General features: G+C 37.9%; 1 long non-coding RNA gene across 1 annotated transcript; it reads left to right on the top strand.

Moving 5' to 3' along the window:
- The first annotated feature begins 559 nt into the window (after nucleotides 1-559).
- Nucleotides 560-15,743, top strand: LOC109440090 (uncharacterized). The gene is made up of 3 exons (XR_012493679.1): nucleotides 560-8,233; nucleotides 10,272-10,628; nucleotides 11,543-15,743. It is a non-coding gene; the product is annotated as an uncharacterized LOC109440090 (long non-coding RNA).
- The last annotated feature ends 265 nt before the right edge of the window (nucleotides 15,744-16,008 follow it).

The raw sequence follows: 16,008 nt of genomic DNA on the forward strand, positions 1-16,008 counted from the left end.
GTGGATGAGAGTTGCAAACTCTCCACGTGGTGTCCATCACTTATTATTGTCCATCATTTTTATTATAGCCACCCTAGTGGGTATAAAGTGATATATGATTGTGGTTTTGATTTTCATTACACTAATGATATTGATGTTGAGCATCTTTTCATGTGTTTATTGGTCATTTATGTATTTTCTTTGAAGAAATGTATTCAGATCCTTTTGTCCATAGGTTTAAATTGAATCATTTATCTTTTTATTGTTAAGACCTGAAGGGCCTTAATCATACAGGCCTTCTGGGAAGAGTGAGGTCAAACCGCCAGGGAGCACCAAAATTCAGGGACTCAGAACTCATTGTGTGTGCTTGTCAGGAGACATCACCCTTGGTAAAGAGTTGTTGATGCGTCTCCTAAAAACGAATGAAAGCATTAAAGAGAATGAAAGCCAGAATTTGGGCTTACAACCCTGATATTTCAGTGGTGTCAATGTCAGGAGATTTCTTCTTTTCCCTGAACTTTGCCTGCCAACCCCCTCCCCTTCCCTACCTGCCAGAATGAGTGGCTAATTAACCAATTACAGAGGGAGGAGACAGAGGCAAGTAGCTCAAGGTGTAGGGGAGGGGAAGTGCTTAAATGGACTGAAAGAGAGAAGTTTTGATTTAGAGTTAATTGAACATTTTTATTAAATCAAAGTGAAGCTATTTGTTAACATCTGAGAATAACCACAAAAATAATGGGATGTGCCTAAAATTTCATTCAGAGATGGGAAAGACTGATTGAGCTCACTGGAGTCAAAGGCAGTGTGGGGAAATAAATGTTAAGGTCTTTTATAATGTCACCCACCTGACATGCCTGAGTCCAGCTTGTTTGATAGGCCATTTATAAGATTAGCACGCAATATAAAGGCATGACTGTGCATGTGCGTGGCAGGGAGGCACCCAGGCCGAATGAGTTAGAAAGTCAGAGAAGAGGATGAGTGTGAGAAGCTGGGAAGCTAGGATTTTGGCTGGACAGTCAGCTTTGATACTGCACTGCATCTATAGGATGGGAAGCAATGCGGTAGGAATGAAAACAGTGAGCGTGACGTCAAGGAAGCTGACAGGTGTCCCTGGAAGCTCACAGATGAAGACCACTGGAATGTGGGGTGACCCCTGTATAAACAGAGTAAGTGGGGTTGTTGATTAAGTGTTTTGGAGCTATAGTCTGGAAGCTTCAGTGAGGAGTATGCCAAGCACATCTCTTGGCTTCATTTTGGTTTGGGGTGGGAGAAAGGAAGGCCACTAATAGAGAGACTTGAGAAGAAAGAGGAAGTATATGGACAGTTATTGGAGTTTGGAAAGACATGATGAAAGAAGCTAGCAAGTGTCATTAATGGGAAGAAGCAAGGATAAGGGACAAGTTCAGGGGCAGAGATAAAGCTAAGGGGACAGGAAGGGCAGGATCTGAACAGGTCCCTGCAGAGGGGCCAGTGATTTTATGGATGAAGGAGATGGAGAAGGGACCAGGCAGACAAGGGAAGTGGAAACAATGGAGCTGCTCACAGAACTATCTGTTCCTAAATTTTCCATTTTAAATTTGACGCATTGGTGTCCCCAACCTGGTCATATGAATTATGACCCCATCAAGTTGGAAACCCCAAATACCAATGTTAATAAGAACTTGAGGTTTCTCTGACCAGTGCCTTTTTTATTGTGAAATTCTTCAATTTGAAAAAGGGACTTTCCAGTGGAAATAATAGACTGTAAATTGTTTACTTGGCAAAACACCATTAGACTAAGCTAAGGAACTTCATACACAAGGATATAATAACAGAGGTTTACCTGCCAAGTACTTTCAGAATGAAGTGGTAGGGAAATTTTTCCTGACTTGTAAAGCAAAGAAAATGTTCTGAAAAAGACTGTATTTTATACTTAAGGGAAAAACAGCTATGAAAAGTAGGAGCAAACAAGTTGGCCAATTAATGAATACACTGCGTGGGAATCGAGGAAAAGACTAGTTGAAATAGTTTTAAGTTGTTAGTCAAAGATTTATCCTTAATATTGGAACAAATAGGAAAAAAAAAAAAAACCAAACTTTTCAGGGCTGCTTTTTTATATTTATTTCCCTCATTTTCCTTCCAGGTTGCTGAAAAGAGACACAAGGAAAAAGGGAGTGGGGACTGATAATTAAAGCACAAAAATACTTAGATGACATGTTATGAAGTACATAGGAAGTTTATAAAAGTTTGCTTCTGCTGCATTTTTAAGTTTTATTCTTTTCCAGTCAAAGTGTGCTTATTGAATGTTGATCTTTCATCTCATACAGTGCCAAGCGCTACACATGATTCAGTGAAGGTATCGGCATGATTCTTACTTTTATGGAGTTTACACTCAGGAAAATGAGACTAACCACATAAGGTGCCACAAAGAGAGAACAATATGAGAGGCTTTGAAATAAATTACCTAATTGAATATGACATGCATATTGACAGAAATGACAGATAACACTTTCATGGTTACAGCAATTGTTAGATTATAATATGATGAAGAATGCGTTTTACAAGATGCTATTTTGTAACAACTGCAACAAATTTGCCCTTGACCATGTCTGCTAAGTGCACATTCTCATTCAAAGGCAGGCAATCCATCAGAATATTTCTGACTTTGCTCCATGGAATGGTAGTGTCCTGAGATGCCTTGAGAAAAAGACTTTTGTGGTCACATTTGAGAAATGTGACATACTATGTCTCCTTCTTTGGGAATTATAGTCACACTTGAATATTAAAGGCTCTGAGAAATCCTGCAGCAAAGAACTCCTGTTAAAACTGTATAATCCTACAAATCCCAAACTTATTTCATTAGAGAACTTATAATCACTGAACCCACTTTGGTAAATGCCATGTTAAAGGATACACATGAGATACTCAGGATTTGATAAACTGGAAAAGCAAACAAAGTGAAATTAATTTCCACCAGAACGAAGGGTTTATTTACCAACATTCTGAATAAAAGCGAAGGCCACAGTGGCCGAGATGCAGCAGAGTCATAGGAAATAAAATAAGAATCCAGGTGCCGTCAGGAATAACACAGATTTTTACTGTGGAAGTCTTAAACAGTATACCACATAGAAGTTTTCCCAATGATTTTCTCTATATATTCTTTTCATTCTCTAAATGTCTACATTCATCCAGCCATTGAAATATCAGTCCTGCTCTAGTCATATACATGTTTCTTCTACCATCTTTCTGCTTACCCCTATCTGCTTCCTTCTTCACGCCAGCTCTTAAAACATGAAGTATCAAGGAATTAGTCTGAAAAAAATGTATAAGACCTTTTAAGAGAACAATTTAAAATCATGTTAAATGACATATGAGAATACTGACATACACGGAGAGGTGTTCCATATTCCTGGATAGGAGAAGGTATTATTATAAGGATTTGAATTATCTTAAGGTAATCGATAAATCCAGTGCAGTTCTAGCAAATTTATTTGAGAAACTTAATAAAGTTATCCTAAAATTTGGGAAAATAAAGATCTATAAAAGTTGCTAAATCAACTTTGGAAAATATGACAGATAATAGGAATACCTAAAAGCGATATTCATGACAACAGTGAAAGACAAAGAGTCCAATGCAACAAAATATAGGGAAAAGACTATAATAGAAATAATAAAGTCCACAAACACTGCATATGAATATTTGTTATCTGACAAAGGTTAACTTCACAATCACTGGGGAAATTATGGAATGTTTCCAAATGAATTTGGGGATAATAGCTCACTATACAGAGAAAAAGTTGGATACTGGTTTTACACCATATAAAGATGAACTCCAGATGGATTGAAGTCATAAATATGAAATAAAACCATAGAGCTAATAGTTGAAAGCATAGGGTAACTTTTCTGTAAGTTGGGAGATGAAAAAGATATTTTAAAACAAGGGCCTAAAAGCACAAGCTGTAGGGTAAAATGGTGGTGGAACTGACCGTATTAACTCTTCTGTGAAGGACACCACAGACCAAGTTTATAGACAACAAATTGAGTTGATGTAGTCAGTCGACGTCATCCACCATGGGCATTGGTCAGGGTGGGGAAGGCTGAACATGAAATCTGGAGGAACAGAGAATATCCAACACACTTCTTTTCCTCATTTTCCTTTATTCTCATATATATGTATACGTATATGTGTTGATTTAATTTTTATTACAGAAATTTTATAACTAGGTGAGGTGATAGTTTGACTATTTTGCCTATTTTTTTTTTTACAATTTTTGTTGCAATCGAAGAGTGTGCCAATGATAGTAGCAATTCAGTCAGCAGCTGTGATCAGATCTCTCACAGGGCAACTACTTTGGAGTCATGAACCTTAACTTTGTAGGTTCAAAATGTCTACAGTAAGAGTGCTGCCCCTTGCCCCGAGGCGGCCTCCCACTGCTACTTGAATTTGCCGGCACCTCTAAGCCTCAGGTAGTTAGGATCTTGCGGAGCCCTGCTGCTTGCCCCCATGAAAGTTGACTTACTGGTGTCCTTGCTGTGTTTGATAGTGACCATCGTTTGGTACTGCCCTGCTCTAAGTTGTACTGAATCGGTGCTGCCCATCACTGAATCCAGGCCAGTCTCTGACCCCTGTGTCTGTGTCACACTCCTATCTTTTATCCAAAGCGGCATGGCCTTATGCTTCTAACATCGTAGAGACTTTTGTGCCAATCAGCTCTCAAGTGTTGATGTGAGTCCAAGAGGTCTGGGTCAGAGAACAAATTCAGTGCTCAGATATGCATTCCCCTTCATGCCAAAGACTGATGTGTTGTTATTGAACAAATTTAGGTCTTTATTGTCTTTTTCCTGAAAATGGGTTCTTTCCTAAAAGTGCCTTCTTTAGCAGATAGTCAACATGTATCTGAATAAGGCTGAATACAGGTGTAGGCTCAGCTGCTGTCACCTGATTCTCCATCTCTATCCCACCCAACACATACACAAATTCTGATATGTTGATAGTTTTCTGGAAAAAATTTTAAGGACACTTCTGAATCACAATTTTATCCAATGTGTCAATTTTGCTGGGAAAGCCCTGCGTTTTATTCCCATGTACCTTTCCAATCATATTTTTGTTTTCTGCTTTTATCCATGAATATTATAATTCTTATGTTGTTATATAGTTTTTATAACAATTCTTTACAACAATTCTTTCAATTGTTATATAATTGTTATATCATCAAATAATTGTAGCATACCAACCCTATCATTCCCCTATTATTGGCCCTTTGTTTTCCTCTGTTTGTTGTATGTTACTCAGGATAAACTAGGTTATGCTATTATAACAAACACCTACAAAATATAAGTGGTTTGAAAGACAAAGGTTTATTTCTTGCTAATGCAAAGTCATCTGTGGCTCTAGATGGCTCTTCAGGGCACCTGCCCTCCATGCAATGGCTCAGATATCTAAGCTGCTTTGATCCTGTGTTTTTCCTTTCTGAATAAGAAGTTTCCTCTGCAATCACAGAGGTCAGGGAAGAGGGTGGAGGGTCCACATGGGCTTTCACTGCCGTGATCTAGAAGTAACACACTTTCACTTCCTTCACAGCCCACTGGTCAGAATTAGTCACTTGGCCCTCTCTGACTCCAAGTGGACTGAGCACATAGGGAGCCAACAGACCAGGGGGCTCAGCAGGGAGGGTGCTAATGAACTGTTTGGTGAGCATTACCGTCTTTGCCATGGGTTGTTTATAAAACCCCCATTTTTTCAGACTTTCATATTTGCATTTATTTTTCCAACTTTATTGAAGTATAATGGACATTTAGCATTGTGTAAGTTTATTTATCTTTGTTTGATTTATTTCACTTAGTATAATGCTTTCAATTTTCATTCACATTGTCACAAATGATAGGATTTCCTTCTTTCTTCTTTTTCATGGCCAAATACCATTCAATTATATCATATCCATATAAAACATCTTCTTTAACCCATCGTCTGTTGATTGACACTTGGGTAGTTTCCATTTCTTGGCAATTGTGAATAATGCTGCAGTAAACAGGAGGAGACAGATTACTTCAAGATTCTGTTTTCATTTCCTTCAGCTATATACTCAGGAATGGGATTGCTGGATAGTATGGTAGTTCTAGTTTTAAATTTTTGAGAAACCTCCATACTGTTCTCCCTAGTGGCAGTACCAATTTACATTCCCACCAATAGAGCACAAGGATTACCTTTGCTTCATACCCTCACTAATACTCGTTATCTCTTGTCTTTTTGATGATAGCCATTTTAACAAGTGTAGGGTGACATCTCAATGTGGTTTTGATTTGCATTTCCCTGATGATTAATGATGTTGAACACCTTTTCATATACCTGTTGGCCATTCGTATATCTGCTTTGGAAAAAATGTCTAATTCAATTCCTCTACCCATTTTATAATCGAATTATTTTTTGCTATTGTATGAGTTCTTTAAATATTTTTGGATACTGACATCTTATCAGATACATGATTTGAAAATATTTTCTCCCATTCTATAAGTTGCCTTTTCATTTTGATGGTTGTTTCTTTTTGTTAATTGTTTCTTTTGTTGTTCAGAAGATTGTTTAGTTTGAGGTAGTTCCAGTTGTTTATATTTTGCTTTCGTTGCTTGTGCTTTTGGTATATATGACCACATTGGACAACAATTTTAAGCATCAGATGAGATTCTCAAATAGTTATTTATGGTACAAGGAGAAAAGAAGCCAACAAAACAAGCAAAGTGGAATAAGGAGTAGATATGCGTAAGTGTAATGAAGTTCCATAGAGTACTTAACTCTAGGGTAATGAGCCCTGTGATATTTTATAAAACCGATTTTAGGGAAAATTGAGGTTACGAATGATCTCAGATGCCTTATTTCCTTATGTTCAGTTTTTACTGGGGTCATTTCCTGTGTGTATTAAGTAAATAGCCTCTCTCCACATAGTGGTGTTTGGTTCTCACACTCTGTCAGGCTTCTTCTAACAGGACAAGGAAGGAGAGAAGTGATGCCAAAGTAAGGGAAATGACCTTCTGTTATCATTGGTATTACATGGTGGGAAAGATTCACTGATTTCTAATTGCACATAACACACTGTAATTTTCAAGGATTTAATGTAGACGTTTCAAGCACTCTCAGAATGGCTCTGTGGTCTTCTGATCTCAAAAAAATAAAAAATAGTTTTTAAAGTGCCATACTCAACAAAACAATGTAGTATGAATATTGACTTGAAGCTCAAGAAGTACAGACATTAATTGTCATAGTTTTTAAGAATGATTAGTGATAATGGGAAAACATTTATTATGTAATATAAAAAGAATAGCATACAATCTAGTGTCTTAGAGCAAGTCACTCAAATCTCTCCAATCATAATTTTTCCCATGAAAAGAATGTTTATGACCATATAAAGTTAATATAGAGCTATTTATCATACTGTCTCTTACAACACCACCACGAAAAGTTCAGAAGAAAGAAAATTGCTCTCATTTTTTTTTTTACTTAATGAGCATTCTGCAGTGTCTGGATCTAACTACAAATCTATTTATTCCTCCTTAATGTCCTAACTGTTTTTATAAGAAGGTGCAGATTGTGGTGATGAAGAGACTCTAAAGCCATACTGCCTGGGTTTGAATCCTGGCCTAACTGTTTACTTGCTGGAAATCATTGGCAAATTATTTAAGCTCTTAAATTTAACTTACTTAAGCTTAAATTCTGAGATTACTCATATGTAAAATAGTGGTGCTAAAACTTTCCTCCTAGGGTCGTTAAGAGAATCAAGTAAGTGTATGCAAACACTTCGAAAAGTAAGTGATACATCATAAGCTTTGATTAAATTTTAACTTTTAAAATAATGACTGTTCAATCATGCATCTTTATGAAGTTCTAGTTCATCAGTTTCTAAAATGAGTCCCAGTGTTCCCTGCCTCTTTTTATTCATGCTCATGTATGAAGGTTGGACAATTAAGTTCATGAACTTTCCACCATGTAAGTGCACATATAACCCATTCCCTTTAGTGTGGGCTGGACCTAGAGGCTTGCTTATAATTAATATAATATGAAGAAAGTGATGTGATGTCACTTCTAAGAGTAGGTGACTTTTCTCTGTCTCTGTCTGTCTCTCTCTTTTCACTTGTTTATTCTCATTAAATCAAATTGTCATACTGTGAGCTGCCCTATGGAGAGGCCCACATGGCAAGAAACTGGGTGTCCTCTGTCCAACAGCCAGTGAGGAACTGAAGCCCTCAGTCCAACAGCCGCCAGGAACTGAATCCTGCCAACAACCATGTAAGCAAGCTGGAAAGAGAGCTCTTTCTTATTCAAGTCTTGAGGCAATTGCAGCCCCTCTGACACCTTAACTGGAACCAGGTGAGAGACACTGAGCCAGAGGACCCACGAAGCTGCCCTTGGATTCCGGACCCACAGAAACTGTGACACGGTGTTTGCTATGTCAATCCCCAAAGTTTGGGATAATTTGTCATGCCGTTCTAAATAGCTAACACATATTTGGTGGTAGAAGTGTGGTGCCTTCATCACAAATACTTAAAAATTTTGAGCTGCTTTGGGACCAGGCAGTGGGAGGAGGCTGCAAAGAGATTGAGGAGCATGATACAGGAAGCCTAGGTCGCCTGCAACAAACTGGGAGTAGAAATCTGGACCTTGAGGATGCTGCCTGTGAGGGCTTAAAAGGAAGTGAGAAACATTTTTACTGGAAACTGGAGGAAGGGGAATCCTTGTTCTGTATTGGCAAAAATTTTAGCAATACTGTCATCTGTGCTTACATGGAAAACAAAGTGCCAAAAGAACTTGATAATCTAGCTAAGGAGATTTCCAAGAAGAGTGTTGAAGGTACTGCCGAGTATTTTCTTGCTGCTTATAATAAAAGGCAAGGAGGAAAGTGAGAACTTGGGGAAAGATTTATTAAACAGAAAGGAGCCAGAACTTGAGGGTTTTGACGATTCTCCTTCTCCTTTCTACAGACCAAAAAAAAAAAAAAAAAAAAAATTCTAAAATTAAGATAAAGCCCAAAAAGTTACTGTATAACATTTTGTTCAGACCTCAGAAAGACCAAAGGACCAGATTATCATTCAGTCTACAAAGCGCCCTTTAAAAAGATTAAGGACAAATCTGACAGATCTTCTCAAACAATAGGGTCTGTGGGAAGCTTAGAATATTGTCTCTCAGCCTTCTCAGCAGGAGCCCAGTGTGAAGAGCTGATTTAGAAGAGATTTATGGGTACAGCATTTGTCTAATGGTGTGAACACCAGTGAGTTTCACAGAAGCCCCACAAAGGTTTTGAGAAAACTATACCAACAGAAACAGTGCTGGCTTGTACTGAAAAGGACAGAGACAGGACAAAATAAAAAGAGGAGTTGGACCTCCAAAATTCTACCGGCAAGAAGCAGGCTGAGAAAGTTATTCAGCCAAAAACTGTGCAACCTTTCATGAAAAAGGAAGAATAACTCAGAGGGTGGAATAATAGCCCAGAGAGTGGAGCTGAGAGCCATGGAGAATTAACCCCAGGCTTTGAAAACGAATGGAGGAAATTCCAAGCTCCCCCTGCTGAATTTCAAAATCGCTATGAGCAGTGACTCCATTGTGTATCCTATTTCCCCCTTTTTTTGAGCAGAAGTATCTATAGCAATTTCCCTATGCACTTGCAGGACCATTGTATTTTGAGTGTATGTGCAGCAGATAACTATCTCTTTGTTTCACTGATTTACAGAATGAGAGGAACTGTGCTAAAAGGAGCTGTATTTAAGGAGATATATGGAAGGAGCCTCATTCAGACCTGGGCCTTATTTAGATGAGAAGATTATGGATTTTCACACCCGTACTCACTACCATCTAGCCTTTCTCTTTTACTCGTATATTCTCATTTACTTAAGCATTTTTTGAGTTCCTACTGTTTACCAGTCTCTGAGTTACATGTAGGGTATTCAAAGTTAAATAAGGCAGGGTTCCTTACCTTAAGTCTGGTGGGAAAGACAAGAGAGGTAAACCCAAGATACCACCATGGGGAAATATGTACTACATAGTAATATACCCGTAATGCAAGGGGAGCAGAATGATAGCATCCAAATCAAGGAAGCCAGAGAAGGAGTCCTGATGTGGATATAACTGAGCCAAGTCCTGAAGGACAAGTAGAAGTTATCTGGGTTGAACTGTACGACGTTACCATTCTTGTAGTTTGGAAATGATTATTGGTAATTTAATATGGTCCAACCTGAAAGGTAGGTGGGGAGTATTCTAAACAGAGGACTTCAGTTTAACATGATAAATTGAGCACAAATAAGTTTATCAACAATAGGACTTTTTCTTCTAGGACAAGTTAGTCATTCCTGCTTTTGAAGTTACTGGCTTCGTGGCTCAAGACATTTCCTCCCAGATTTTGGAGAAGCCGTTGGGTGAAATGGCCCAAGCCGTATGTGGGCATAGGTCAGGGTAACTTGCTTTTTGTCCATCTTAATTGTTATTTTGATGTTGACGGGAGACAGCTGGGTACTTTTTATGCACAGGAGGCACATTAGTCTTGGGAGAAAGAAGAGTTCCAAGGAAAAGCTGCCATCCTGGGGAGGCTGATGAATAAGCCATTCCAAAAAGTCCACCATATAATTATGTGCCATGATCATTAGCCAGCTCCTGATAATTCCATCGTAGTATGGCTGCAGGGAAGCTGAAGGTAAGTAAAGTGACGATCACTGAGTTTCACCAATGCTCAAGAACACGAATCACACATGGATTTGGACTAATGACATTTTTGGAGTTGCTTTGTGTAATTAATTCTCATTAAATATTTTGTATATTGGTAAGTTAACAGCTTGGTTTGACTTAAGAAAAATGTAATGAGCACACTGGGTTTTTGTTTTTGTTGTTGTTTGTTTTGGATTTTGCTTGTGAGTAGTTAAACAATAAAAGAAAATGGATGGTTTCATTTAAAAAAAGGTGAGCAAAAAATGCAGGAAGCAAGAGGATACCATGTTTCCCCAAAAATAAGACCTACCCCAAAAATAAGCCCCAGCTAAGATCATCAGCCAGACAGATGCATTTAGTACGTTATGACAATGTTCCAGAAGAAGATGACATGACTGTATTTGAATAAATGTAGATTGTTGTACACGAAAAAATGAGACATCCCCTGAAAATACGCCCTAATGTGTTTTTTGGAGCAAAAATTAATATAAGACCCAGTTTTATTTTCAGGGAAACACGGTATATACCTATATCTATATATCTCTATCTCTATCATCTATCTATATATATTATCTATGTATTTGTCTATCTATCTATCATCTATCTATGTCTATCTATATCTGTATATCTATATCTATATACCTATAGCTACATATCTATATCTATATCATCTGTATCTATATAAAACAAAAGGGGGCATAGATAATAAAAAAGTTTGGAACCACTGACAAGGAGAGAAAAATCTGCCTTGGTCCTCTGGGGAGGTGGGCTTCCCAGTTCCTTGGGGACTGAGCTCATAGATTTCAGGGGTGAAGATGTCCCTCTTTTCCTCACCTCCCCTCTCCCCTTTTTTTTTTTTTTTTTGTAATTTCAACTTTATTTAGCCAATGTGTTCAATTCCAGTGTTGTGGTAGAAATGCCTGAAGAACTGTCAATATTTGATTTGGCTCAAGCATCGTTGGCTGTCTCCCAGCCTGGAAATAAAAAGTATTGATTCTGCATGACGCTGGCCTCAGGCCACACTGGAAGTCACAGAGCAAGAAGATCCTGGCTCAGGGAAGGGAGAGGAGCTACCCAGGCCTGTTCTGGGCCCCAGGTGACAAACACTGCCCCTCCTGCAGTAGTGATGGGACCCATCCAGCAGAGATTAGAAATCTTCAAATTCCACTAAAATGACATTAAAGAAATTATTTAAAAGGCACAAGCCCAAGAACAAAGATATTGAGAAGAAAAGACAGGTATATAACAAATGGCCAAGTGGTAACTGACTTAGTAGACCAGAGAAAGTGGAATCTTGTTTGAAAATGAAGGAACTCTTGAAGAGGGATAATTCATTGCATAAAACCCCACACAACTGATGTGCAAAAAAGACACACATCAAGGCATATCATCATCTGAACCCTGAGTCACATAGGAGATCTTTAAACCTCTCAGAGAGAAAAAAAAATGGTTACGTGTAAATATCAGTAATTAGAATCATATCAAATTTGTTCATACCCACCCGGGGCTGGAAGAAAACAGAGCAATGAATTAAACTTATGAGGAATACAATTCCAACCTATAATTTGATACTCATACAATCAATCAAACAAAAAGCTATAATTAAGCCATTTTCGGTTCTCGGTCTCAAAAAAATTTCCTTCCTTATTAGAAAGCTACTGGAGTGTGTGCCCCAACAAAAGGAGGGAGTAATCAGTGGATCCAGCATGGGAAAAGGTGAAAAAAAATCCTAGAATGACTAGTGTACAGCAACCAGTCTAGTAGATTGGAACAGGCTGATGGAGGGCTCAGGAGAGATGTATTGAAGAGAAAGGTGAAATTTATTATCTGATGTGTTTGAAATTATTGAATGGAGAACAACATTTTTTAGAAAAATTGGGGATTAATAAGTGATAGGTACATAGAAAACCAAGAAAATGAATTTTAAAAAGATAATTATTAACTCTGGAAAAACAAAACAGGATAGATATTGTAATCAAAGTATCCTACATGGACCTTCTGTGACTAAAATTTAAAGTCAGAATAATATAACCATTAAATATTGAGCTAAACAAATTCATAACTAATTAGGCGGTCAGGACACAGAAAATGTGTGTGTTTGTGTGTGTATGCACATACGTGTGTAAGAAAGCTAAATCTTTATCATATATAGTTAGAAATCAATAAATAATAAGCAATAATAAATTTTTTTTAAAAATCAAGAACTAACGATATAAGCACATTATTAGAAATGTGGAGCCAAATAAGAGAAGACATAATAAAAATAGTAAATTTTTGTTGTTTCTGGGGAGTGGGATATAAGGGCAAGAAGGATGAAGCTGGAAACTTATTATAAGTCTTGTAAGAACTATTTCACTTCTCTAAACTATGTACATTTTAAAATTTGAATATAAAAGAAAGGTAATCCCAATCAGAAGGAACAGGCCTGCATAAAATATTCTAACTCTTCCAAGGAACTGTGTTATGCCTGTAGTGGAGGTTAGATGACAGAGGAGATGACAGTCAGGAGTCCCACTTAGGGCCATCTGCTGAGCTCAGAACTTTAGACTTTATCTTGAAAAATATGAAGGAGCTGCCAAAAGATTTTAAATATGGGAGTGACCTGGACATGGTTATTTTAGAAAGATTAGTCATCAAGAGTCAATGAAAGAAAAATGACTCTATTGCCCCCATGATCTTGACAGACGATGTACAGGGCTTGAGAGAGGTGCTTCCCTAGGATGGTGATAACTGTGTCCTCAGAAGGTGGTTATTCAGAGGTTGGCTGGGTGAGCTAGTGCTATGAAAAGCACCAACACTGAAACTGTTTTTCTCCTGTGGGAAGTTTATATTCTCACTTTGGCAGAAAGGTTCTGGTGTTCTCACCTGAAATGGGTTTATGTTTTGTTGTTGTTGTTGTTGTTGTTTTAAATAACTTCTGCTCAGAGATCCAGGCCAACCTTACTGGCATCATTAGCTGTAGTGTGGAAGATGAATGTTTGAAAATCACACAGGCAGCATCTCCTGTCATTGTTCAGCTTCAGCTTCAGGTGTACAGTGCAGTGATCAGGCATCTACACCATCCCTGAGGTGGTTCTGTCTACATCTTTGATCAATACCTAAAATTTTAGATTTTTATCTGATGATAATAAAAATATTGATTATAACAATATTCAATATCTGGAAGATAAAGCCTTACACTTGATATTGCTCTGTTAATTTGAATGAGCTTTGAAATAAGGTGGAACAAATTACATGGGATTTTCACCAAGAGCACTTTTTTTGGTTCAGAAGACATTTCTTTATAAGCCACTTGTAATAGAAACAAAGATTTAAAGAAGGCTAGAGTGTACACAGCTTCCCAGTACAGGACAAGGGGAGAATTTTTTATAATTGTGCTAAGATTTAAAGGGAAGAGTAAGGTGAGTCAGAGATGGAGCTAGGCTCACACATATTGCTTAAAGTTTGGCTTCTGAGCAGGTCTAATTGTTTATTGAATCTTTAGAAATTTACACTTAGAATATTGGCACAGGCAAATTGAACATGTGTTCCCTACTCTGAACTTTAAGTAAATAAATTATCAGAAACAGTGCAATTTTTATAATTATTTTCATGTGCTATAATCAAATGATTGGATGTGTTTTGAGCATTTATCTACTTATTCAAAGGTTTACATGCGAATATAGCTGAACCATGCATGAAAACTCTGAGAAACTATGTTTTTCTAGGCCCATGAAGTTTTGGAGGCAAGATCAAATAGATGTATCACCAAAATGGAACTCCGTACCAATGAACACACACAAGAAATGTTGAAAATGGGAACAATACTTGGAGATAAAGAGTGAACAGCCTAAGACTAGTCGAGTCAAAGTCTAGGAAAATAACGATGTGGTGTGGCAGAATATTGGAAATGTGTATTTAGTGAGCTGGGATTGGTTTGGATAGTGCACATCAGGCCTACGACCGGCATTAAGAACAAGCTGCCTGTGATGCAAATCAGATCTCAGGGCTCACTAGGCCCGTCTGCAGCGGAGGAATAGCAGCCACGTGTTGTTTGCACAGCATCTTCCTCTCTTTTAATTACCACTTTAGATCCTCTTGCTCTCAGCTGTCTCTCCTTGCGGTTCTGCGCAGGATCCGACGGCTTCACATGGGACCACTCTGACAGGGCCTCGCTTCCTGCTGCCACCCTTCACCGCTTTCTTGCTTTCCACTCTTGAGTTACATGGCACAAATAAAATTCCCTTTCACAACTAAGCTAAAAGGGTTTTATCGCTTATAATTGTGAGTACGGGCTAACACGAGTTATCTTAATCCTCACTCAAATCCGAGAAGTGGATATTATTCCCTCCGTTTTCTAGATGAAGAAACTGAGAAGCGGCAAAGGTAAGTCGTTCGGGCCAAGTTCACCTGGCTCTTAAGAAACAGAGATGGAATTTGAACTAGATCTGTCTCAGCTCATTATTATCCCCTTATAGTCTGTTGCGTTTCAAATATTGATGAGATAAATGACTGAAATTGCATGTATGGGGTTTTTTATTACGATAAAGCAATTATCCTATTTAATAAAATTCAAATTTAAAAAGAGCAAGGAGTGACTCAGTAGAAACAAATAATTGTGTAACAGGAGCAAGAATGAAGTGAGAGTCAGGAAATGTGAGTTTCAGCCCTCCTTCTGCCACTAATTAGCTATGCAACCTCAGGTAATTTCCTTAAAGTCATAGAGTTCAGACCAGAAAGAGACCTCAGACTGAGTTTTGTTCACTATGCTGCTTACCCTTAGGAAGCTGGGACCCCGAGAGTTTCAGTTAAAGTTTGGCCAGTATTGTGGCAAAGAGTGGTGGTGTCATTTGGAAACATTAGTGCCTAAGATGATTAACCTTAGGAGACAAAGTTTGTGCCCTCAAGCCTCTCTGCCACCACATTCGTCTTTCCTCCTTAATCTCCTTCTACTCTCAGACTTACTCAGTTGTGCAATTCTGTACCATAGGGGAAATTTTTTCTTAATTCCATCTAAGTACTAATACAGACTTTCCTTTCATGCTTTCATTCCCCAAGTGAGTTATATTGAATAAGACCCTTCCAGATACAGTAAAATAGCAAACACCTATATAGTTTCACTGTGTGCCACACACTGAATATATGTAACAGCATATTATATATAAATAATTATATAAATAATTTTATATATATATCTCCATGCTTTTGGTCCTCATAACAAATTTATGAGCATAATGTTATTATTATACCCATTATATAGATTAGGAAATTGAGGTATAGAGAAGTTAAGGGACTTGCCTAAGATGGTACAGCTGGTAAGCAGTCAGAGAGCTGGGTTCTTCCATTTGGCTGTGCCAAGTATATTCTGTGCAGCTTGGCTTTTTTAGGTT

This window comes from Rhinolophus sinicus, linkage group LG02 (genome assembly GCF_036562045.2).
Source record: "Rhinolophus sinicus isolate RSC01 linkage group LG02, ASM3656204v1, whole genome shotgun sequence".
Lineage (NCBI taxonomy): Eukaryota > Metazoa > Chordata > Mammalia > Chiroptera > Rhinolophidae > Rhinolophus > Rhinolophus sinicus.